This window comes from Urocitellus parryii, chromosome 1 (assembly GCF_045843805.1).
Source record: "Urocitellus parryii isolate mUroPar1 chromosome 1, mUroPar1.hap1, whole genome shotgun sequence".
Taxonomy (NCBI): Eukaryota; Metazoa; Chordata; class Mammalia; order Rodentia; family Sciuridae; genus Urocitellus; species Urocitellus parryii.
Genome location: NC_135531.1, coordinates 5,200,856 through 5,226,436, shown reverse-complemented (window position 1 = coordinate 5,226,436; position 25,581 = coordinate 5,200,856).

Below are 25,581 nucleotides of genomic sequence, written 5' to 3'. Positions count from 1 at the left end.
CCCCCTGCCCCAGTCCTCTGGGCTGCCTGCCCACCCCTCCCCCGCCAACCCTCCACAGCCCCTGCTCTGTTTCCTGTGTCACAGCGTGGCTTTCCCAGCATGTCCTACTGTTGGAGCGGAGCAGGGTGTGGCCTCTCCAGGCTGACCTCACTCACTGGAAGGAAGTCCTTCCTTAACTTTCCAGGACTACTTAGCTCACTTCCGCTCAGCTCTGATGTCCCACTGTCGGAAGTCCCACCTATATTCATCCACTCACCTACCGAGGGCGCCTGGGTGCTTCAGAAGGACTTTTACCAACACGGGTCTGTCCTGGCAGCCCGAGACCTCAGGAGCATGGGACTCCCTGCCTTCCCACACCCAGCCCCTGCCGCTGCTCCTGGCTCCTGCCACTCCAACCTCCAGCCCCTGCCGCTGCTCCTGGCTCCCTTCAGGACCTCAGTTCCACAGGCTCCATTGTGTCGGTCTGCATGTGTCCCCAGCGTGCCTCGGCCCAGGTGGACAGGGCTTGGTCTGGCTCGTGCACCTGGCAGGCCGTGCTGATTCTGTGGCTCTCGGCACATAAAGCTGTCGACACGTGCCGTGGAACATGGGACGAGTGTTTAAACAGCCACAGACAACGGGGGACAGCAGCAGCCCGGAGACCTCCAATGCAGCATGCTGAGGTCAGACTCATTCAGGGTGACTCACAGAGCTCTTTCATGGTATATGATATGGGGGAAATCTACTTCAGAGTTCATACATACTTGTATATATAACTACATATATATATTTGAATATATATCCATACAGTTCTATAATGTATTTCTGGTATAACAAAAAATATGAGGGGGCTGGGATTTAGCTTGGCTGGTAGAGTGCTTGCCTCTCATGCACAAGGCCCTGAGTTCAACCCCCAGCACCATAAAAAAAGTGTGTGTGAGGGGGGACTTCCCGCATTCTATTTTCATAAAACTATACTCATATTTATTTGTTACCATATTTTATCACATGTAACATGCATTCTAACTTCCAAGTTGTTAAAGTAATAAAATAAAAAGACCCATAAGACACCATCATTGTTATTAGCTTTCTGTTTCTGTGACAAGTGTTTGAGATAAGTCACCTTAAAAAGAAGAAAGGTTATTTTGCCTTACAGTTGCGGACATGTCAGTCCACGGTCAGCTGGCCTGTTGTTTTCACCATACAGTGGCCCAGTACATCGTGGTGGGGGTGCATGGCACAGGAGACCTGTCCTCCTGGTGGCAGCCAGAAAGCAGAGAGTAACAAGAAGGGACTGGAATCCCAGCATCCCCCTCAAGGTCACACTTCTGTGACCTCCTAGTAAGCCTCACCCATTAGAGGTTCCCCCACCTCCAATAGCACCAAGTTCGGGCCAAGGCTTTAATTCAGGGGCTTTGGGGGCACTCCAGATCTAAAGGACAGCACCACCAATATTGCAAGAGTCGTCAGTGTTAAAATACTGCTGCATTCATCCACCCTGTATGGCCAGCACCCGACACTCCGTGGTATTAAATAACCACAGCTCATGTGCCCCCAGATTTCATGTGTCAGAGTCTGCACAGGACACTGGAGGGCTCGTGCCTGCTCCACAATGCCTGGGCCTTAGTCAGGACGACTTGAGATTCTCCAACCGCCAGGCTGGGCAGACTCAAAGGCTGAACTCAGCTCCATCTCTTGATTGACCACCTGCATGTGTCCTCTGTATGTGGCTTGGGCTTCTCAAACATGGCAGAGGGGTCACAAGAGGGATCATTCCAACAGAAAGTGTGAGCCAGTCCCAGTGGCAGGGGTTGGGGAGGCAGAGATGAATCCATGGCACCCAGAGGACTTGGGGCAGCGGAACTGTTGTGTGTGGCATTGCCATGGTGAACACAAGTCGTGACACATTTGTCCAAACCCACAGAATGACAAGATCGGCACAGTCTTGGTGGCTCCAACAGCAGAAATTTATTTCCCGTGGTTCTGGAGGCTGAAGTTGAAGACCAAAGAGCAAGAAGAGTAGGTGTCTACGGAGGCCCTCTTCCTGGTTTGAGACGATGACTCTGGTTGTATCCTCACATGGTGAAGATGGGAGGGACAGACAGAGGACAGGGACTCTCTGGCCTTCACTTAGAGCACACAGATGCCATCACAAGGCTCCACTCCCACGCCCTGGCCCCAGCAAAGCCCTCGCCTCTCTCTGTTTGCATGAGGTGTTCAGGTTTGTCATATGAATTCTGGGAACGGGGACATTCAGTTGGAAGCAGACAGAGCTACCTGCCATTTCTACAGCGTCACTCTGCCACCTCTACTGGTGACAGGTCAGTCCCTGAGGCCAGCCTGGCTCCATGGCCTGGGCAAGGTAGCTAGACCCATGCTTTGGAGGGGTGGGGAGAGGAACAGGTCCCGGTGGCAGAGCACGTGGAACGGGAGGTAACTGTGTGGTCATTCCTGGAAAATTCAGCCCACCGAGATGTTCAATTATGAGGGATGCAGAGTACAAAGCCATTTAAATTGCGGCTTTCCACCACGGCTATTTCCAGACAGCATGTATGTGCGTGCATGTGCTCATGTATTCACTTATTATTTATTTATAACGCTTTTAAAACCTGTGGTGACAGATGCTCTTGCTGTGCCATAAATGTCTGTTTGTGCTGCCACATTTCCTGCTCCCTGACAATTACTCTGGGCTGCATAACCATTTCTGGTCATCGGCCATGAGCAGTTGTGACTGTGGATTCCAGGTTGGCGCCTTTGAGAGCAGCTGGGCAAGACCTCAGTCCTCTCTTCTGCTGCTGCAGTTGCCGAGGGGCTGTCCTGCTCCAAGCTTGCAGCTGCGAGTCACCAAACTGCAATTCGGAACATGCCCCCCACCTCACCTCACCACCTTGCCATTTGGTATGAGGTGTGCTATGTGAGCAGGACTTAGCTTCACGGTGTCACACCTGTGCAACCTGAGGATTCGTCTATTACTGCAGCAGAGCATCATGTTATCATAAGAATACAGATGCTGTGCAAGGTGCGGTACTGCTGAAATAAAAACCAAAAAATAAAAAAAAATATATGTATATATGGCATGGACTTAATCGGCAGTAGAGCAGCATCTGGCAAGAGGACGGACTGCAGAAGCTAAACTGTGCACGGCAGAATGGTAGCGAGTGCTGGTCACTAGTTGGTGTCAGAAAGGTACCATGGGACAGATGGTGGGCAGGTGAGCTTTGAGTGGTGTGCAGATGCCGATGAATGAGAATAGAGAGTGCAGAATCCAGGGCCTTTGCAATGTTGGGCAACCCCATTGTTTCTAGAGCTCAGAGAGTAACACACAGCACTTTGAGAGACGTTGAGCAATGAAAATGCAAGAAAACCTCCCGGTAGCCTCCATTGGGAAAGGGCAGACTGTGGAGGCAACACGCACAGGAGCGGACAGCAGTGACCACAGGCCTTGGCGAAGCTCCCTTGTGGCTCTCAGCAAGGCCTTGTCCTGGCCCTTGTCCTGGCCCCCCGAACAGGTTCAGCCAGGTCTCCAGGTGGCTCATTTCAGCAAGAGTCCTGCTAAGCCACGTCAGTGACAGTCACCTCTCTTAATCTCTGTCAGCCTCCTCTTCCTCACCCTAAGACCTCGTCGGTTCTTAGTAATTTTCCAGGCCCTGGCAGCCCCCGTGCTGATCACTGTAAGGCCCAGCTGTCCTTGCCAAATCTGAGGTGACTTCACTCTCTGTCCCTTCTTGCAACAGTCTGGACCTTTGATAAGGTGTTCACTTCCTGCCGTCTCTTCCTGAACTACGTCTTCTGTAACAGCTGAGCACGGAAGTGAGTGAAAACAGACCAGACACCTCCTGAGCCTTTACAGGAGCTGTCCTGCTGTGTGCCCTGCGAACTTGGCCTGAGAAAGTACATGAGATTTAAAACTTGAGGCCCTAACTTTTTGGAGGCAGAGAGTGGGCTGGCAAAGCCACACTCCCTGTGGAAATATTCCAGAAGCCCACATCTGATTCAGCCAATGGAACAGAGTCGATAAGGTCTTCCCAGAAGATAGACATGGGAACTGGAACAAGAGATGTTCTCACAGAGACCAGCATCCAGACCTAATGAATTAACAGACCCTCCTCCAGAGCAGGGTCTTTGCAATGTGACCACCCAACACGGTTTCAGAATCCACGTGAACCTTGACTTCCACGTGCCTCTCAGCAGCTTCCTGAATGGCTACTGATGCTCACTGGTGGCGGCTCCCTCGCTGGTTTTTTGGTGTATGGACAACCCCCTCTGCAGTCCCAGGAGTGGTCTAACAGGAGTCATGTCTTCCCCTGAGTCAAGGCTACTGTGCATCCTACAGAGCCTGGACTTGGGGGCTCCGTTCAGCTGCTGGACAGGACTTGAGGCCGTCTCTCCTGGGCAGGCACAAGTGTTATTCTGTGATCAGCAACAACGGAGCTCCTCCAGCGAAGGCCTTCAGCAGGAAACACGGAACACAATGAAAAGACTCGATTGACAGGAACCAAGTCCTGGTGAGATCTAAAGAATTCAACACACACACACACACACACACACACACACACACACACACCAGGGATGGGTTCAAGAATTCTTAGCAACACTAGGAAACCATGGCCCTTGCTAAGGCTGGAGGGGATCTCAGGAGAAGACTCTATCTCCAGAAGACAGAAACGCAGGAGACTGGTGAAGACATGGCACGGTGGAGAACAGGCTAGGAGAGACAATACCAGCTCTGAGACCTCCCTGGCACTTCCTGTTAGTCTCACAGAAGCCAAACGGCCGAGCACACACATGCAGTCTATGTGCCATATTCCCTGTTCTCGTTTGGACAATGGGCTGGGAGCAGAGTGAGGTGTGACACTGCTGAGCAGAGCACTCCAGAGCAGGTACAGACCCCTTAGCTGCTGTAAATGAGAAGGATGCAGATCCAGGAGGCTGGAGTCTGTGCTAGACTCGTTGCCTGCGTCACTATCTGAAGCAGAACCTGCACTGTGCCCTGTGTCTAACTGTCGCAGGAAAAAGCTGTTGCTACAGTAAGTCTTTGAGACTTCGGAGTTAATTTGTTACTGTAATACTTAGCTAAATGCATGCTTGTTTATATATGTAACTTTAAAAGTTGATGATATTATAAATGTACTCATACTCATTATTAGTTTTTTTTTTCCGAATGTTATCATGCTACCAAATGGCTTGAGTGTGTATGGCACACGTGCGTGTTTGTGGGGATGCAGTGGGGAGCACCGTGGGTTTGCAGGGCACCTGGAGTAAGCTTCCACTGGTGCCTGTGACTACTGGAGATCAATACTGCAATAGTCCCCACAGGGACTGGCTGTCACAGAGAAGAAAGGCAAGAACAACATACTAAGATTTTTGAAAAATATCACATCCATGTATATTTTATTTTAGTAAATTTTTACAGGTATTCTCCTTTATTATTAGTTATTGCTGTTGATCTCTTCATGTGCATGTTTTATAAATTGAACTTTATCAAGGGTACGTCTGTGAAGGCATTGTGTACGTGGTGTTCAGGACTCTCCAGGGCTTCAGGCATCTGCTGGGGGTATGGAACATATCTCCTGCATATAAGAGAGAACTAATGTTTTCAAGTACTATGGTCACCAAAAAAATGTGCAAATTAAGTAATGAAAAGGAATAATTAAAAGCCATCACCCATATCTGTACTTTATCTTCCTCTGCGGTTAATGTGTGTCCCCCACAGCCCTCCAATGGAGAGGCTCTCTCCCCTGAGAGCTTTGATATGAGGGTTCCCCATCTTTGACTTTCCTCCTTCTGGACCCGTTGATCAATTCACATTCTTGTTGAGCAGTCTTGTTTGGCAGACAGCCCCCTGGAGAATGGGCATCCAGTGGTGAGTCATATCCACTGGGAGTGCTGTTCCTGTAGAGGCTGAGTCCAGCAATGGAGAAACCTGAATCAAATGTCCACATGAAGGGCACCACACAAGGAGGACCATGCTTCTGTGAAGCTGCAGCGGGAGGTGAGAGAGCACACAAAGTTGTATAGGGCATGATCAGTTGTCCTAACTGGAAATGAGAGTCCTGACTCTGACCATTTCTCTGGCTTCCAATGTGATTGACTATTTGTCTCAGATTTTCCCATTTTTAACAAAGTATCTTTACCATTTGCACAAAATTATGGTAAAGTAGGTAAAGCAGCGCTCCTTCTGATAGTTTCAGCTACCGGCAGGATATGAGATTTGCATGACCTTCTTTCCAAGGGCAGCGTGCGGAAGGGCATTGCTAATAAAAATGCTCAGACACAAGCAGCTGGGAGTCGCTGAGTCCCCCTTCCCTCCAGCCATAATGAGAAGAGCTTTACAACCGGCTGCCCCTGCCATCTACTGATTTACAAGCCAATTTTGTCCTGATACTTGCCGAAGCCTGCAAGATGCACGGTGCCACCAGGCTACCTTCAGCAAGGTTAGTGGTAAACAAGAGAAATCCTGGGTTTGCTGCAGGAAATCAAGGCAGAATCGTATCAGCTGGAGGTCTGCAGGCTCTTATTCCTACAGCTGGTTAATACATTACCCTGTAAAAAACATGATTATTTGTTTATTTTATTTGACATTTCTTTTATTAAACACCTTCAGCAGTAATGAGCTAAAATGTGAAAGTGCATGCTTAATTAAAAATTATTTGTATTTGTCAAGAATGTTGGTGATAAATATGTAATGTGTACAAAACATCTGTCAGTATTTATCATGCTCTGTGCTCGTGCACAACATGATGACATCACAGAGCACACAAAAATCAAAAGACACAGAGCTGCTTGGGAAGTATCAGTAACCTGATGAGTGGGTGCCCAAAGGTGACAATACAGTGCCAGCAGTTGCTGAAGGCGAAATCACTTTCATACCAAGTAGCTTGACCTTAAACCAAATGACTGTTTTCTAAATTAACGTTGCACACTTTCAATTCCAAGTTTTCTTGCACGTGCACAAAAAGTGAAGAAATACATATTAATAAATTTGTTTCATGACCAAAAATGTTTGTAACAGATGATGTAGTTTTAGATCACATCATGAGGCATTTTAAACAAAAAACTAGTTAATTATAATAGTTGAATACTGATGTGTTGAAAAGTTCAAAGAAAAGCTTTTTGGAATGTTTTGTTTTACTTTGTTTTAATGGAGGTGAAACATTCTTGCCAATTTTTCTTGTATATTTGGTTAAAGATTCAACATTGAACACAGAATTATTTACTTTGTGTAATGATGTGAACGATAGTTTTGGTGGAGCAAAATATCTTTACAAAGGCACATTATTTTTTTACCAAATTTAAAATCTGTAAACCAGAATCACACTGGGAAAGAAATTATGACTATGGTGTATCCATAATTCACGACTGCATTCAAACCAGCTGAGGGACTCTATGAGCCAAAACCAGAACTTATTTCTGGATGCACACACTGTTAACACATGCACAGGCACAGAATAACTAAACAATGCTTCTTAGACTAAAGATAGTGACAAATACAGAGCAGGGTTTGAGGAACCAAGGATGCTAGCTGGAAAGACAAATAGCCTTGACCTCTATGTTGCACTCTACAGAACAATTAATCCAGGATGGCGGGAGACCTACCTGACAGAAGTTAAGTGGAAGCTTTCCTCTCATCATAACTTAGAACTTGAAAGCATTGTCCAGAAAAGAACAACTCAACAACAAAAATTGCCATGAACCAGCAACACCATAAACTCTTCAGAGGGCACATTGAGCAGGCAGGAAGGCAGGAGCCACAGACCAGGAAAGTGCTCACAACCTACGGACAGTGACTGACGCAGGACATGTCTACCGCGTGTGTTTTTAAAATTCTAACCATCCAATAGTAAAAACAAACCAGCATTTGAAAGGAGGGGGAAAATTTGAAGGGGAGCTCACAAATGAAAATGTGTGCTGGCCAATAAACTCATGGAAAGGCACTCACGTTGTTAGTCGCCATGGAGACTCACTAAAGTGACCGGGACACCCCACTTCATGCTCCAGTGGCCATCGTGAGCAGGGTTGGCAATGTCCCCTTACCAAGGACTGAGAACACTGATGGCTGACACGTGGCTGGTGGTAATGCAAGGCAGTCGGACCACGAGGAAGGATTCTGGAGGTTTCTGAGGAGGAGGATTTTGCCCCGAAACTCAGCCACTCCACTACGAGGCCTGTGTCTGAAAGCAGAGAAAGAGTGGCCAGAACACGACCTCTAGGAGAATATTTATAGCAGTTTCATTCATTATATCCCCAAACTGGAAGCCTGCCGCACCTACCCCTAGGAGAGGGTCTAAAGCAGCGTGTTAAGCAAAGAAAGGAGATATGTAGAGCACAGTAGCCACCTGTGATCCCACCCACTGACCTCCAGTAGCAGGCCAGGCCAACCATGGTGACAGAGGTCAGACAATGAGCACCTCTGGGCAAAGGGCAGGACTGGCTGGAGGGCAGCTAGGGACCTTTCTGAGATGAGGGACTGCTCCGTGTCTGCAGGGGATGTCGGTCACACAGAGGCCTGCACCTTTCCCAGTCTCAACCCAGGGTATGCCTGGGCTGCACATGTCAGTTAAACCTCCACACAAAAGCAAAGCCATTAACCAATCTGATGCACGGCACTTCTTCATTGTTGCTCTAACAAATTATCACAGTTAGGGGCTTAAAACAAGGGACATCCATTCTCTTACACTCTGGAGTCAGAGGTCCAAAGTGGCTGCCCCTGGCTGGAAGCACAGGTGATCAGGTGGCCCTCCTTGCTGGAAGCCAGGGAAGGGCACGCAGACTCGCTGTTGTCCTCTACTTTTTGGCTCCTGGCCCCCTCCATCTTCAAGGCTGGTGGGGGCAGGTGGCATGTCTCTCACAGTGTGACTCTTTCTCTGAGTCTCCTCTGTCTGCTGGAAAGACCTTTGTGTTGGCAGTGTGCCAACACAAAGACACCAGGGAAACAGAGTAGGCACCCCACCTGAGGTCAGTGGATCGAGGACCTTCATTCCCTCCGCCCTGAAACACGGCATCTCCATAGTTGCAGGGATGAGGGGGGACACCCTTGGGGCCATTATCCTGCCCACGCTGCGGGAAGAGGTCAAGCAGGGGACACATGCGGGAGTCTCCCTGGGAAGGCAGAGGCTGGGAGAGATGGCAACATACTCTGTCTCTATCTGGGCTGTGGCTACAAGGGCATATTAATTTTTTAAATCAAGATCAGGCTGTGCATATAAAATTTATGTACCCTACATACAACGTGTATCAGTAAGAAGATTTTTGGAAGAGATTTATGCTTTTAATCACCATGTTTGTAAATCATTCAGCACATCCTGAATAGAGAATGGATGTTTGAACTCATTTGCCCAAAACTGGAAATTTCCAAACTCAGGTTTCAGTGATTCAGGAAAAGAAGACCTCGTCTTCCGGAACTTTCTAACAAATTTCAAGTTTGTATAACAAAGCTAGGAAGTAACAAGAACATGAAATTTACTCTTAAAGAGCAATTATACAACTAAATATTTTTTTTAAAGATGAGAACTTATAGGGTGCTGAAATATAATTCTGAACTTCATGTCTCAGGTTTCCTGAAGCATTTTTGGAGGGATTTGAACTCAACAGCCAAAGGTGTATGTATTTGGCACCAGAATGAGATGACATGGAGGAGACCTGTGATTTTCAACATCAAAACTTAGTGGAACCATTTTGAACATTCATAAACAGAGACAATTTATATAATAGGTTTCATCTTGCAAAACATGTTTAAGAAAGAATAATGCTTTGGAGATAAAAGTCAGCAAGTTGGAAGATACTTGGCCTGAAACATTTCTGTATTTCAATATAAAAATTAGCATCAAGAAGCCCCTTCTTTGCTCAGAAACTTGCTATTAGTGTACCAAGTACATCAGCACCTATTGGAAGAATACTCTCAACTTAAAATGCCACAGTTATATAGCTGAGTCTTAAATTAATGACCTCATTAATTTCACATTTATGCATCATAAAGTTCAACTTTGTGAAATATTACAGCTAATTTTTTAAAAATATTACAAAAACTAAGACCTTATTAAAAATACATTCTGAAGAAAAATACCAGTGACTTAATAGTAGAAAAAATATGCTAACTAGCTGATAAATTTTCTAAATATGTACCCATAATGATTATTCTGCTTATTTTAATGTTGAATTAACAATGGAAATTAAATGTTGCTTTAATGTATATGTTATTCTCATATATTAGGCAGTTTTTAAAATAGAATAATTTTAGAGCTCTATCAACACCTGAAACCAATTTGTCATTAAGAAAATAAACATTTCAAAAACTGTACGAGTTCAGTTAGATTTTGCTTGTACTCTCCAAACTGTCCTAGCTTGGAGGACAGTTGTGGTCAAGTTACTTGGCCGCCACCTGACGGGCGCTATGGTTTGCTTCTAAGAACAAAGACAAAACCACTGAAGAGTTGAAGGCAGGGTTGATACGCTCAAATGCACAATTCACAATTATCTCCCAAATCACACTTGGAAAAGAGACCAGGATCAGGTGAGACCTCTGGGCTGAGTGGGGAATCCCATGAGGCCCATCCACGTGGAGGGCTGGGGGCCCAGGAGGCTGCTCCGAGATGCAGATTAGCACGGAACCCAGGGATGAGCATGGGCACCTGCAGTCACCACCGTGAGGGGGGTGGGGAAGGGAGGACATAGCTGTGACATGGTGTAGGTGGAAGCAACAGCTCCACTGTGGGTTCCTGAGGCTGGGCCTGTCATTCGGAGGTGCCCTGAGTGGGGACGTCTGTCAGACCTTGCGTGCAGGTCATAGCAGGAAGTGGAGCGGCTCCCTCTGCCAATGGTCTGTCTCCCAGCTGCACCCCGTCACATTCTGGAAGGCAGCTCTGAGCACTGTGTCATGGCGCCCACCTGTCTCTGGGGCTGCTGGCCACAGGTGTGCCATTGTGTGTCCCCCTCAGGCCTGAGGTCCTGTGTTTCTCAAGCACAGATATCATGTCAATAGTGGCCACTCTTTTCTATTAAAGAGGTGGTAGGAGAAGCCATTGACAGCCATTCCACCCAGGTGGAGCCGTGCCTCCTGGCTGGGGAGGGCACGCAGACAGGACCTCCTAGGTGGCACTAATGACACCAGGACTTATATGGGCTCTGACAGGCTGGAAGGAATGCCAGACAGCAGTCAAGACTTCAACAGCCCAAGGAGCAGGATCGTGTCCAGCCTGCCAGTGTCCCAGCTCTGCCTGCTGTGGCTCTGGGAGGGGAGGGGGCAAGCAGGGGGCCAGGCAGGTGCTCCAGAGGTCTACCTCCTTCCTGGATGATAGCCCAGCACCAAGGCAGGACTGCCAATTAAGGGCATTTATAGATTCTGGTCAATAGGACTTCTGGTTCTTCATCATGAGCCTGGCTTTTGCACAAGAAAAGGTGTCTGGCTGGTTATAATTCAGAACAATCATTTTCTAATCACATTTGAAGCCAGCAATTTACCAAATTGCCTTTAAACAAAATTCTGTGCACATAAAAAATGGAGGAAAGAAATGATGAATTACCCTCACAAAGGAAAACAACCGAATTCCCAAAATAGCCCTCGCTGTGAAAGCTTCTCTCTCTCTGGGCTTCATCTGCTGATTCATTCTCTTTCCAAGGTCTGTTCTTCCTGTACATTTTGATGGGAGGAAAATAGAGCCCAGTTTTCTAAGGCAAAGATGATAATTTAGTAAATATCATTTCCCGAAGCTCAGCACTATAAATCCTACTTATCAATCACAAGCAATCAAAAACTTGCACATTTTCAGAGGATCGTGCTCCCAACCCTAAAACTCTGTCTAGATTTTTAGAACAAAATTACCAATCATCACGAAGGATGATCTGGCCAGGAGTAAGGAGGAGTTTATTCCAAAGAGAGCAATCAGGGAAGCATTGGGCAAACTGTAGAACTACCCAAATGAAAGGCATTAGTGTGGCTCTGGTGGTGCTGGAGATGGGTGAGCACAGCCTTCCTGCAAAAGGCCTGAGAACACGGGAAGAAGTCACGCGTGGTGTAGCGCAGTATGCACGCGGCGCTCTGTAAAGGTTCAGCTGTGTGCACTTAAGATCCACTGAAGAAGCCGCAGGAAAGGCTGGGCTCTCAGGACCCTGCAGCAGGAGCTCTGGCCTGGCGGGAGGGGGAAACCCCTGTGAGATCCTCATCTGCCTGCACAGGGAGTCCCGGAGGCTGCTGATCCCTGAGAACTGGACGGTCAGCACTGAGTTTCCTGGACAAGGTGGGCCCTGCTGCCACACCAGCCCCAGGTGCACACAAGGAGAGCCTGGGATGGCCACACGCCTGGAATGCGACCTCCAAGATGGGCAGCATAGAGGGGCCCCCTCAGGGATTCCTGGCATGACTTGGACACCTGGTTAGATTGTGCTGAATCTCAGGTGGAATTGCCCACCTGTCTCCAGATGTCACTGAGGACTGAGAGCTCTGGTTGACAAAAGGAACCCAGACAAACAAACACTTGGCGAGAAGAAACCCTCAGAGCCCCCCAGGGCAGCAGCACCCTCGACATCTGCACACACCTTCTGTGGGTCCCTCTCCTTGGACCAGGCTTCTCAGCCTAGGGAGAGGACTGCACCCCTCCCCCATCTACCCAAATGCCATCATTGGTCACCCCACTGACACAGAGCTAGCAGGAAAACTAAGGGATTAGAAGGCCTCGTGCCTAAAGTAAAATCTGATACAAGGAAACTTCACGTTATAACTGGGTAATTAGAATGCTCATTGGAATGTGCAATAGTGACTTTCTGTATATATATCCTGTGTGTGTGTGTGTGTGTGTGTGTGTGTGTGTGATGATTGTCTAAATCTCAGATGCCCTGATCAAGTCTATTGTGTTTCCATAGTGTGAAAAGACATCAAAGGTTTTGGTGCCATAAGAATTGAAAATGGGCTCCTATACATAGATTGGGCTCATTCTAAGCAGAGCTGAAGTTCAGTACAGGTTCACTGAGAGGGAGCCCTGGGCATCACCAAGGACGGTGATGAGGAGAGGTGTGGACTTTCCTGGCCACACTTCTCCGGGGCCTGAGGACACCATACCCAGCTGCAGGTGCAGTCCGGGGCCCTTCTGATGACGCTCCTGTCTCGTGTCTCGGCTGCTTTCAGGATCAAGCCACCGTCCACAGCAGTAGGTGGAGAGATGAATAAGCCTGCCCACACTCGGTTGCTGTTGCTGACCCCAGCCTGTCATGGCCATCCGAGTGGCGAATGTGGCATCTAAGCTCAGCACAGGTGGCTGGACTCAGGAACAACACCTGTGCACTTCCAACGAGGACCCCAAGGAGCGCCCTGACTTCTTCCTCCAGCCTCAGGGAAGTCAGCATGAGCATTCTTCATGTAAAGCCCCCAACATGGGCCAGAGGTGCAGCCTTGGCTAGATGGCAGGAGCATCCTTCTCCTTCCCTAACCTTCCAAATGTGCAAACAACAACTATTTCTAACAGAACACCACCACAGAAAGAACGCACACCTCAAGGCCCACAGAGCACCTAGCCATCGCCCGGAGCTCAGAGTCCTGGAATGGACAGGGCTGGCCCCTTTCTTGAATCAGCGATGGAGCAGAGGTGGTGGCCAGGAAGGAGGGCTTCGGGTGGTGTAAGGAGCCTGGTCAAATGTCCAGGGAAGTATCTGCCACACTGCAAGCTGATGGGCGGAAATCACCATGGACACTGGAAGACACAAGTGTGGCACCAGTGGACGCTCCTGGAGCCCCTGTGGCTGACCCCCAGGACAGCCACTCCTGCAGCAGAGGCAGGGACATCCTTAGGTCTTCCTTGGCACTGCAGCTGCATCCCTATTCGGAACCCTCTCCACACCTTGATGTTTATTTCATAGTGGGTTTTTTTTTTGTTTGTTTGTTTTTATCTTGAAACTCTAGTCAAAGCAATTAGATGGAAGAAAGATATTAAAGAAATACAAATAGGAAAAGAAGAGCTCAGACTATCCCTATTTGCAAATAATATGATTCTATATTTAGTAGACCCAAAAACTCCACCAGAAAACTTCTAGAACTCATAAATGAATTCAGCAAAGTAGTAGGATATAGAATTAGCACCCACAAATCAATTGCATTCCGTTACATCAGAGATGAATCAACTAAACGAGAAATTAGAAAAACTACCCCATTCACAATAGCCTCGAAAAAATAAAATACCTGGGAATCAGTCTAACAAAAGAGGTGAAAGACCTCCACAATGAAAACCACAGAACTCTAAAGAAAGAAATTGAAGAAGACCCTAGAAGATGGAAAGATCTCCCATGTTCTTGCATAAGCAGAATAAATATTGACAAAATGGCCATACTGCTAAAAGTGTTATATAGATTTAATGCAATTCCTATTAAAATTCCAATGATGGTCTTCACAGAAATAGCAAAACAGTCATGAAATTCATTTGGAAAAATAAGAGGTCCAGAATAGCTAAAGCAATTGTTAGCAAGAAAGGTGAAGCAGGAGGCATCACAATACCAGAATTTAAACTATACTAGAGAGCTATAGTAACAAAAACAGAATGGTATTGGCATCAAAATAGACTTGTAGACCAATGGTACAGAATAGAGGACAGAGACAACCCCACATAAATACAGTTACTTCATAAATGGGTTCTTAAAAAAACAAAACCAATAAAATAGAAGCCTTTTAATGAGTATGATTACTTGAGTACAACATATGTGTGAGTGTGAAGGATTCCATTTTAGTCCTGAAAGATGAAAGAGCACACCCATTGCTAGTGAAAGAAAACTTTTTAAAAACAGATCCATGAATGTTTTTCCTTTGTTTCTGATTTTTAAATTATCTTAGTTCTTATTACAAAATAGTGCACATGTACACTGTATACATTTTTGCACAAAAAGACAGGAAAGAGGATGTCAAGCTAAAGGTCTGTGACTCTGATAAGTACTGTTACAGTATCTTTGTTCCATTCATTTTCTTACAATTTTTGCAAATATTAAATCAGAGTTTATCTGCTATTTGGTAAACTTAATTACTTTATATGGAGAAAATATGTTTTCCATGTCATTCTGTGGACTTTGAATTAAGAAAAATTATTTAGCCAAAGATATCTGACTAAAATTGATTTGAAATCAATGTAAAAATGAGTTATAAAATTAGCTTGGAAGAAGATGCATCATCATAAGTCAACCTGTACATGAGAGAAATATTGGGTTCCTCAGCTCTGGTATTTCGATTCTCACTCAGGCTAGGAAGCTAGAATTAAGAGTGCTTCCTACTTTGCCGTAACAGATACATCAACTCCTGCTGTGTTTCCAAGCTTTAACATCTGCTAGGGCAGAGAGAGTCCTCACAAGGACATTGTCCGTCCTGGTGCATCAGAAGTTTCAGACACACGGGTTCTCAGTCAACCTTGCGGAGCAAGCTCACCAACCACACCCAGGGAGCAAACACACCAGACCCCCGTGTCCAAGCTGTGGATCTGATCAGTCCTTCTACAATGAACCTCATCTCGGCCTCAGGAAAGCAAGGAAGCTGGTGAAGAATCCAGCTTTGTGAATTTTTTGAAGGTTCTTTGAATACTTTGGATGTCTTTCTTTCTTTCTTTTTGTATTTTAAAGTTTTTATTATGACATAATTTCAGACTTACATAAGAGTTGAAAAATTGCTACAAAGAATTCCCGTACACTTTTCACCCAGATTGCCCAAACGTTTTATCGTTCTTTCAGATATACAGTCCCTTTGCTTCATCCCAATGTATTCATCCTAACCACAATAAAATTATCAAAAGCAGAAAATTAGTAGTGACAGACCTTATTTAGATTCTCTAATTGTCCTACCTGTGTCCTTAATATTTGATTTTGGACTTGACAGAGGGGAGTGAAGGATCAGCCCATGCTTCACAGTGTGACTTGAGGCTCGGTAAACAGTGTCACTACTCATGACCCAGCAGAGTCCCCAACAGCAGGGAGGGCATCTGGGGCCTTTGTGGAGGTGGGCAGTGCTGGAACAGGAGACTTGGCCCTCGTCCAAGGCCAGCAGCCGTGTCCACCTCAGCTGTGACTGGGTGTCATTTGGCAAAGCTCCCCTTGACAAATGACATGAGGCTGGATTTGGTCAAGATGCAGACGTTCCTGGCTACATCTGAGCTTTCCCAGCAGGCCTGAGGGTTGGGGCTCATGGGTGCGATGGCAGATGCCCTCCATGGGCTGCCTCCGTGTGCCCGGGTGTTCCAGGGACTGCCTCGCCCACTCATGAAGCAAGCCTTCATCGGCTGCCAGAATCGCTCAGATCCTGCTTCCTCGATTCTTCAGACCAGCCACGGAGATAGACAGGAAAGTGCAGGATTCCAGCCAGGGCAGGATGCACAGTGAGCTGTTCACGTCAGCTGGGCCAGCAGGCTGCGGGCCGGGGCCAGGGCCGGGGCTGGGGCTGCCCAAGTGAGACTTCCTGCAGAGCGGCGACCACCGAGTTTGAAGAGCAGGGTTTTTTTTTTTAATTGCTTTTATTTTTTATACATGACAGTGAAATGCATACAATTCTTATTACACATATAGAACACAATTTTTCATATGTCTGGTTGTATATAGAGTAAGTTCACACCAATTTATGTCTTCATACATGTACCTTAGATAATGACGTCCATCACATTCCACCATCCTTTCTAACCCCCTGCCCCCTCCCACCCCTCTGCCCTATCCAGAGTTCATCTAATCTTCTCATGCTCCCCCTCCCTACCCCACCATGAGTCAGCCTCCTTATATCAGAGAAAACATTCGACATTTGTTTTGGGGGGATTGGTTATAACTTCACTTAGCATTATCTTATCCAATGCCATTCATGCCCTCCATTTACCTGCAAATGCCATGATTTTATTCTCTTTTATTGCTGAGTGATATTCCATTGTGTATATATGCCATACTTTTTAATCCATTCATCTACTGAAGGGCATCTAGGTTGGCTCCACAGTTTAGCTATTGTGAAGAGCCATTTGGGGTGAACTAGCCCAGGGTGCAATGATAGGGTCTCGGGGGGAATGAGGAGGAAGGTTGAGCCCTCCGTTTGTCAGGAGAGAAACCGAGTGGACAGCAGAATCCCCCGGGTGCCAGTGATGGGTGCGCAGGAGAGGTCCTGGCAAGCCCTGTGATCCACGCTCACACTACCAGCTCCCTGTCCCGAGCAGACTACTCTTCGTGGGGTTCATGACGTAGAGAAATGAGAGAAAAATTGACCCATAAGCTGCAAGTAGAAGACAGCTTTATTAGTGCAGGAATTCCTTGAAAGAGCAGTCACTTCCCAGCTAACATGTTATTAGCAAACACTTCAGGACCCTAATTATTTTCACAGCAACTTGTAGAATGCAAGTGAAAATGTCACTGTTAATGTTTCCCTACAAGAATCTGATACTGAAGACAGTTTAATTGGCCACTACATTCCTGAAATAAGATGTAAATTATATAAATAGTTAGGATCCTCCAAGTGCCTGCAAGCGCATTTTAGATGCATTTCTCACGATTAAAAGGTCTGGTTCCAGGTGAGGTCTCAAGGCGGTTTCAGACATTGACACCACAACCCAGGAAACCAGAGAGGAACAGGTGGAAAGGCAGTTTCCAGAGGAGCAGAAGGCTCAGTGTGCGCCACATCACGGCAGGCAAGCTCGAATCCCCTTCGATTCCTAGAACCTGGAATCCAGATCAGTTTTCTAATCTCTTTTTCATTTACAAGGGAGTGAATCACAAAACCCAGTTGGAAATGAGGAATTGGATCCTTCTCTCTGCACAGGACCCTTGGCAGGACGTGTTCCCCACGGGGTGGTGCCCCAGGTGGTCTGCAGGGAGCTCTGAGACAGCAGCCTTGAGGACCCCGAGGGGAAGCAGCCTCCAGGACAGAGGGCTGTCCTCCAGAGACCTCCACCCTGCAACTCCGAGGGCTCCCAGGGAAGGGATGAGCAGGCACTGTCCCCTGGGGATAAGGGTGTCCTGGCCCTTGGTGTCTCTCATCTTCCTTCCGCATGGCCACCCCACCTTGCTCCAACTGGCCTAGCCCCAAGGTGAGGGGTGGATTCTGCCCCATGGGGCTGGTGAGATCTGGGTGTGAATCCTGCGTAAAGTGAGTCCAAGGTAGACATAGTCACCATGTGGGGGCTGCAAAAGGAAGTAAAGGGCAGCAAGATGAGAGGACCTGAGCTAGGCGCATCCCAGCCCTGGGGTCCCTTGGAGAGGCTCCCTGCCAATCACCTTGGCTGCCCGGGTCCCTCCTCATCTAGGACTTCTCTTAGCCTCTCCTGCACACTCAGGGACGCTGGAAACATGCATGTGCCCACGTGTGTGGGTCCACGTGCCTCTTGTCTTCCTCACCCGCTGCCCTCTGCTCACAGTGCCTGAAGAGCACTCAGCAGGCCACCAGCTCCATGGTGGGCAAATCCCTCCTTCCCTTCTGGGAAAATTACAGCATAATTGGGAACAAGAGACCGCGGGAGAGAGCATGGTTTAAAACACAAGTGTCACAGCACAATGCAGTCGCATCCTCGGATGGAGACAGACGAACAGGAGCAGAATATGTTCATGAAATAGAAGTGAGGCTCTGCCCGGGGAAAAGGGTGCAGTGTGCATTAATAAAGGAAACCTGGAGAAGATTCCATGTGGCTGAGAACAAGCAGGATGGTGACATACACAGGTCTCCCCATGCCACCACACTCCAAACTGTTCCTGACCCAAGCCCTTTACACTTGGCTATTTCTTCTGTGTGGCAGCCCCTCCCAGTGTTCCATGCCTGCCTGTCCCCAGCACCCACACCTGGGTGACACTCACACCAGCCCTTCCTCAGCAGCATTTGGGTTTCCCCAGAACAAGGCTCACACAGGTCAAGAGCTGACTGGTTTCCCCAAATAATATGCACTAGTTCTGAACCCCCGCCTGTCAGTACCAAAACCAATGTCAGAGGAAACAGGAAGAGGCTCTGCACAGTTAGCAAGGTGTCTTAGAATGAACAACGGGAGTGAAGTGGTTAAAAATAAAGCCCCGAGCCAGGCATGGTGCATGCCTGTAATTCCCAGCATCTCGGGAGGCTGAGACAGGAGGATCTCAAGTTCAAAGCCAGCCTCGGGCAACAGCAAGGCGCTAAGCAACTCAATGAGACCCTGACTCTAAATAAAATATTAAATAGGGCTGCGGATGTGGCTCATGGCCAGTGACCCTGAGTTCAATCCCCTGGTACCCCCCCACAATAAATAAATAAATAAATAACAAAGCCCCAGGAAGGAGAGAATATGCAAATACCTACACAGGATTAGCTGGAGGTCTGGAGCAGAGATGTCTACAGCTAAAATCCTCTTAAAGAAGTAAATGCTCCCCGTAGGCAGAGCCCACTAATAAGACAGAAATGAGTTAGAGATTACTGCATGTCCAGGGTTAAGATGTACTTTCTCTGCCTTAGAAGATCCAGTGGTAAATATTGAATCTCAAAACCATACCATAAAAATAAGAAGAAATGGTATTAGCTTGGAAATATAAATTGATTCAATATTACTGTTTTTGTTTTGCTTTGTTTTGTTTTGGTACAAGGGATTGAACCCAGGGGCACTTAACCACTGAGCTACAACCCCAGCTCCCCCTTTTTTTGGTATTTTATTTATTTAGGGATAGGCTTTCTCACAGTTTTTGAGGGCCTCACTAAGATGCTGAGGCTGGCTTTGAACACTTGATCTCCTGTCTCAGCCTCCTGAGTCACTGGGGTTACAGCATCTGGCTCAATGTTAATTCTTTAGGAAAATAAAAATGTGATTATATTTTATTTCTTTTCATAGAATTGCTAATCACCACTTTTATAAATAGAGTTTGAAAAGTCATGTTTTATGTGTAGTCAAATAAATCATGTATAAGAATGCATCTAAGTAACACAGCTTTGTCATCAGTTGGAGCCCCAACTTTGGCTTTGAAATCTCACTTCCTCCTGCAAGAAACCAAGACTTCTCAGTGAATCCAGACTCCAGATCTGGGGCAGATAATGGATAGGTGAAGTGGGAACGCCCTGTCACTGCAGGAAACAAGAGCTTACTAAAACCAAGACTGTTGGCAAGTCGGAGTGACCCGGAAGCCAACTTGACCACTTTTCTCTGGCCAAAGATGAAGAATTTGAGCTTCAGCTAGGTCAAGTTTGGAGGGTACTGAAGGCTTCATAAATCCTGTCTGCAAAATGCCTGGGTCGCTTTCAGAGGCTGGGGGAAATCAACTTATTTCCACAAGGATAGTATTTTTAGGGAGGGACAAGGAGGCTGAACACTTACCCTGCCTTTCCCGAGTGAGGAGTGCCATGCTGAGGCAGGTCCCTTCTTTATGGAATGTTTCAGCCAACAAGTGACCAGACATGAAGGAAATCGGTACTGGCTTCTGCATTGAGTGAAGGAGCAGCCCCAGACCCTGGTGTGGGCTCAGCTGGTGCACAGGGAGGAGGAGCTTCCAGGTCCCCAGGAAAGGACACAGCACCACTCACTCATGTGAGAGGGTGGATTCTTCTCCTCCAGCTGCAAACTTGTGACTTAAAACATCCCAGTTTATTGCATTCCAGTACTTGGGATGAGGAGTCGAATCTGGGTCATGTGGAGCTAAAATCCAGCTGTGGGCTCAGGAAATGTATTGTTGACTGAATGACCAGGGCTTTGTCCATCTTCCACTGTCTGAGGAAATATCTGCCCCCTACTCTCATCCGTGGATAAATCCACCCAGGTGCACAGCATTCTGTGTAACTCTCTTGAAAAGAAAGACTGTTTTCTTGTTGATTTGTCTACAATGGAATCTATTTTTCTCCTTGAAACTAGTGTTCATCAGGCACATATTGACTAAAAAAAGATGAAAAGATCGAGCATCAGAAATTCATTTTTTCCAGGGGCCTTGTCTCTGATGATCCACTGTTGGAAAGATGCCTCATGAAAGAGACAAAAACCTAAGGCAGAAGCTAACACACTAAAACCCCTCTGTTACCATCACAATGCAAAACACCAACTGAAGTCGTGGTGCAAGGCAAAGAGCTGTGCTTTGTCCTTATTTTTATTAATAATGCACACTGAGCTCCAGGCCCCTCTTCAAAGTGGTCCACCAAAATCCCACCAAATTAAAGAAATACTTTCCAAAGCATTTGCTTTCTCTGTCCGTAATGGAGAACAAAATGATGGCATTGGAAGCAGGGACCTGGAGTTTGTGGGAGCTGTAAACTAGCAGTGAGGAGATCCGCAGAGAAAGCCCACAGACCAAAGAGCCAGGCAACCCAAGCACGAGGCGGGGCCCTTCAGCAAGGGAGGCTTCAGCAGTGCTTCAGGATGAGTGCGTCTGAGGCCCCGCCAGTTGGGATTAGGACTTCATGTGGCTTTTACCCCAACCCTGTCGCAGGCTGGGAGCATGGTCCTTGGTGTGGCAGAATTCAGAAGTGGAAGAACCTCTAGGAAGGAGGTGGAACCTCATGGGAGGCAGTCAGATCCCGGGGCCTCACAGTTGGAAGAGATGAATGCTGGTCTCCGTCATGCACTTCATTCTTACAAGAGTCGTAGTGTGAACAGTGGTTCCTAGAAGTTTCCTTAGGATTATTTAAAGTGGGAGCAGGATAGGAGATTGAAATTTTAAGGCTAGATGAAGTATATATAGCATGTAGTTTTTGAACTTTTAACAGTTTCTAGGTGGCAATGTAAAATATATGCTGTATTATTTCATATCAGGAAAGGTTTGAGACACCAAACTTAAAATGAAAGTTTATTTTGTTAAAAAAAAAGTAATGTGTTATAAGGGAGGCTAGCCCTTTATCATCACTTGACCCGTTCTCTTGCCATTTCTCTGCCATGTTGTGACCCACACTTAAGAGAAGCCTTGCAGAAGGCCAAGCAAATGAGGCTATGAAATCAACCCCTTTTCTTTATGAGTATCCAGCTTTGGGTATTCTGTTATAAGAACAGAAAATGGACTAACACAGTCAGGAAATTTTGTGACCATAGAGCTACCCATGAGTGATTAATTAAAGCTTGTTTTCAGCTGTGCTACTTCTTGGCCCTTGAGCCACTGAGCTCTGGTTTGCCCTAGGATAAAGCTGAAACTCATGTATTTCCTGTAGGCAGGGGAGGTCATCCTTCTTGCCCAGCAAGGTGGCCAAGAAGAAAGCTGACGTCACAGGTCGAGCATGCCGTACATCCTCAACCAGAGCCTTTTCTCCTGAGCTTAACTTCCATCCTATTCAAGGCCCCGTTCTCTCTTGCATCCCCAGTCGCAGCTCTGAGCAGGACAGTCCTGATCTTCCACACGGGCCTCCGTGGTCCAGCTGACCGGCCCTGGCCCTGGAGGAGCAACAGTGTTCTGCTCAACTGTCAGTCCTGTTCTGTCTTGTGAACTTGGAGACCCAGATCATGAGAACTAGAACTTGAATGGTATTTCAAAAAAAAAGCATGGGTTTTCCTGAAGATAAGATCCTGGAGATAATCTGATTCCCAACTTCTGTGGGATGGTTTTAGCATCATCCTTTGGATTTGATGAACTTAGTAAAATGAAAATAATCTCCCTTTGTTTGAGTTAGTTTAAATGGATTTCTGTTTCCAACATTCCACCAATCCCAGGTCAAAATATTCTCAGATATATCACTTTCCTCCCTGGTACCATTTATTGGTGACCCGCAGAGGAACCGAGGGGGCTGTCATCTTCCCAGGTCCCACCGTGCATCAGGAATGAGTCTGGGGACCAGACCAAGACTCTTGGTGGCCCTCAAAGTCACTTCCTACATTTAGTAATGAGAAATTCCAATCAACACCTTAGTAATTATTTTGCTCAGCAAGAGTATGGAGCAGTTGTATCATTTCATAAAAATGAGTGAATATGGTCATTTTGAGTTAACTGACCTTGACACTAGTTGTACGTTTAAATATTAAACAGGTACATTAAAAAGTTTATATTTTTATCTAGAAAGATTAGTCTACATCTATTTTGAAAATATCCATTAAATGAAGAGTTTCAATAATGCCAACAAAACCAAGTAATACTAATAAAAACTAATGTGTTTGGGAGTTCATTATGGGACATTTTATAGACTAGACACAGAAATGATTCAGTCTGCCTAATTCACACAGGCGGTAAGCCGGACGTGCTGAAATCTGGGCCCGTGCCGTTTGGGTGCAGCAGGCGCTGCGGTGGCCCATCCAGGCCCCCCGCCTCAGGCTGGCCACACCACCAATGGCTGTGGATTGGCTGCTGAGGTCACCTCACCCAAGAAGCTAACTCCACAACCAGTGGCCTACGCCAAAGGTTTACTGGACGGGGTGGAAAAGCCTGACCTGAGGCACAGGGAGGTGTCAACCTGGTGGCCTGATCCGGTCCCACAGTCCCCTCCACTGGGACCCAGCATCAGAGACTGGATGTTTGCATCCCCCCCAAAGCACACAGTGAAGCCCAAGCTGCAGCACGATGACATTAGAAGCAGGGCCCTTGGGAGGTGATAAGGCCCAGGAGTGGAGCCCTCAGGAAGGGAAGCAGTGCCTGTGTAAAGGGAGACCCAGAGAGCACCCCCATCCCTTCCACCACGTTCAGACCCCTGAGAATCTGCTCATCATTAACCAGGAAGAGGCCCTCATCAGACTATGAATCTGTCAGCATCTTCATCTTGGGTCTTCCAGCCTCCAGGATTATGAAAAATATTTTTTTATTTATAAGTCATACAGACTGTGCATTTTGTTATAGCAGCCCACATAGACTAAGACACCAAGAAAAGACTTCCCTGAGAGCACCCCTGGTCTGCATTTTCCCTCCCTGAGTGGCTGTTTCTCTTTCCCAGGTGTGTCCTGGAGAGCACTGCCTCTGTATCCTGTCTCCTGGACCTCTGACTCGGACTTGCTTCTTGAGAGCAACTGACCCAAGGCAGGTGGGGGCAGACCATGGACCCAGGAGCAGAATCTGGGGACTGCACCCTAAGGTGTGGTCACTCTCCATCCAGTGGCAACAATGACCCATCTCTGCTGGTAGGTGAGGTGCTAGTCGTCGCTGGCATGCAGACACAGTGAAACCACCACGGCTTTCACTTAGGGTGACCTCAGGTGAGAAGCAGTGGATCAAGGTGCTCCAAGGTATGCAAAATCTTTGGCACTGGGGACAATGAGAAGATTATAATTATGGAGATGGTGGAATTAAGCAGCTATTGCTGAGTGATGTGGAGACGACAGCCTAAGAACCACTTAACACAGCCATGTGCAAAAGTGAGAGGACCTTCTGGGTATTGTTCCAAGAACCCTGGCTCCTACTACCAGGGGCAAACAGAGCTGAAAGCCAGGCACAGGACTTGACTCAAAGAGGCAGTCACAGGCAGCGGCCATGGCCGACTGATTGGACAGTGTCCCTGAGGAAGGAATACTGGCAGACTGGAGCTGGGAAGTCCCCAGAGAGACACGGGTGAGGACCCCCGTAGTGGCGGTGTGAGGACCTTAACAGCAGAGACCAGCTGCTGAGGCAGAGGCCTTAACAGCCAGGACGCAGTAGCCACCTAACCAAGGGCAGGCAGCCTCAGCCCTGACACTGTACTTGTGCACTGGTTCTGAGAATGGAGAGAGCACTCTCTGAGGATGGAGGCCAGTCCTGGATCTCCAGCAGAGCCACCTTCTCACTAGGACTGACCCAGGGTCCACCATTGCTGGAGGTCTCACGTGTCAGCCAGCGTTGGCTCCAAGGCTTCGATGTGGCATTGCAAGATCATATTCTGCTTGAAGGACTCTCATATCACACCCTGTCCCCCCAGGAAAGGCAGCAACCCATGCCAACTGGCTTTAACACACGCTGCCTCTGAGCTGACCTTCCCTGCCCACTGGACCTCAGTCAGCTCCTTCTCCAAGGGCTCACCAGGAGTCTGGCTGACCCACATGGAATCCTGGGTGACATTACCCACTCCGAGGAACCCCCTTGATGGCAATGAGACAGGGCAGGCAGGACACAGCCATGGGATCCAAGTCCTACCAATGCTACCATCTGAAAGTGTGTGGCCTGATAATAATGGCATGGCCTCTGCAGTGCCATGTGTCACCGTATCCTCAAAGTTGCTGGGAGTGACCAGGAGTGGCCCACTCGTTCATGCCCCCACAGCCCTCGGAGGATTGGTAGATTCCACCTCCACAACTCCTTGTTTCATGGCCAAACCCAACTGGGAGTTTAGGGTCCCTTTTGCAAAAGGGGTGCTGCTGCTGACCGCAGGCAGAGTAAGACTCTTTCTAGATGTGGAGCAGCACTTGTCCACCTCCCTGGGCTCCTGTGCCAGAGAAGGACAGAAGCAGCCACCGTGCACCAGGGACAGTGCCCTGGCCACCTGAGTCATGAGAGCATTGATGCCCTACCACGAGGCTCATGGGAAATCCACTGTGGTTTCCCTTGGTGTCCAAGGCCAGGGACAATAGTAACTGCAGAACCCATAGCCTGATGGGGGCCGGGAGCCCAGGTTTCCAACTCCTCCATGATGATGGAGGGTGGTCAAACCACCAGGCAACCCACCCAGACCAGCCAGGCACTACTCAAGACTGGGAGAGCTTGAAGGACAGAGAGGAGGGACACATTGCTGGCTAGGGCCTTGGGTCATCTGTGGGGTACAATTCCCCCACCAATCCTCCTTTTATGAGTTTCCCCAAAACTAGGAAT